Source organism: Oncorhynchus gorbuscha, unplaced genomic scaffold (assembly GCF_021184085.1).
Source record: "Oncorhynchus gorbuscha isolate QuinsamMale2020 ecotype Even-year unplaced genomic scaffold, OgorEven_v1.0 Un_scaffold_21939, whole genome shotgun sequence".
NCBI classification, from domain to species: domain Eukaryota; kingdom Metazoa; phylum Chordata; class Actinopteri; order Salmoniformes; family Salmonidae; genus Oncorhynchus; species Oncorhynchus gorbuscha.
Window position 1 is genome coordinate 1 of NW_025763079.1, and position 851 is coordinate 851.

Genomic DNA, 851 nt, shown 5'->3' on the forward strand with positions numbered 1-851 from the left:
AAGCAATGTTGTGTGTCACGGATGGGGTTCCAACTCAATAGTGTAGTCCATCGCCTTAACCAACCAGCCACCAAGTCCTGTGCTCCCGCGGTGGCAGTTGCACCTCCTACCGGTGGTTGTTCACATCAAATCCTTGATTGGAAAAAGGAAAGTTGTGATGGTCTGTGCGACGTACCAAGCAGTCCATTTTAACAGTGGGTACTGTGGCCGAGCTGTCCAGAGAACTGGATTTAAGAACCCAGTCTTTCGGTTCAAAGTCCACCGCTGCAACTTTTTCTCAACAGAAAACTGTAATGTAATTTCAAACAAGGCCACCAAGGGCACCGGACAAATAAAGGGAATCCAGCCTTTACCCTAAATCCCGAGTCTGTTATTGCAATTATCTGCCATGTTTTTCTAATTCAATCTGCTTCAGACAGAAAAGCAGAAACTAATTCTAAGTTTATACGATGGAAGAAAGAGCAACATCAGATAAATTAAGATTTTTAAAAAGAGAATCAAAAAAGATGAAGGACGCAAGAGCAACGTGAGATAGATAAAGATTTTAAAGAAGAAAATGAAAAAGAAGACTAAAATACAAGGAAGTGCAGACGCTCTAGGTAACTGACGAGAAAGTGCAAATAATTTGCCAGAGCTGGGTAGTGTGGCCGAGCGGTCTAAGGCGCTGGATTAAGGCTCCAGTCTCTAAGGAGGCGTGGGTTCAAATCCCACCACTGCCATCTTTATTGAGCTTGTTTGCGCAAGCTATCACATGTTCTGCTTTATTTCAGGGTTTTTACTTTCATGTTGCCCATGCAAGGGAGAAAAGAAGCAATGTTTTGTGTCACGGATGGGGTTCCAACTCAATGAGC

At 43.4% G+C, this 851-nt stretch overlaps 1 non-coding gene across 1 annotated transcript; it reads left to right on the forward strand.

Moving 5' to 3' along the window:
* Positions 1 to 637: 637 nt before the first annotated feature.
* trnal-aag lies at positions 638 to 719 on the forward strand. Its single transcript has one exon. It is a non-coding gene; the product is annotated as a tRNA-Leu (tRNA).
* The last annotated feature ends 132 nt before the right edge of the window (positions 720 to 851 follow it).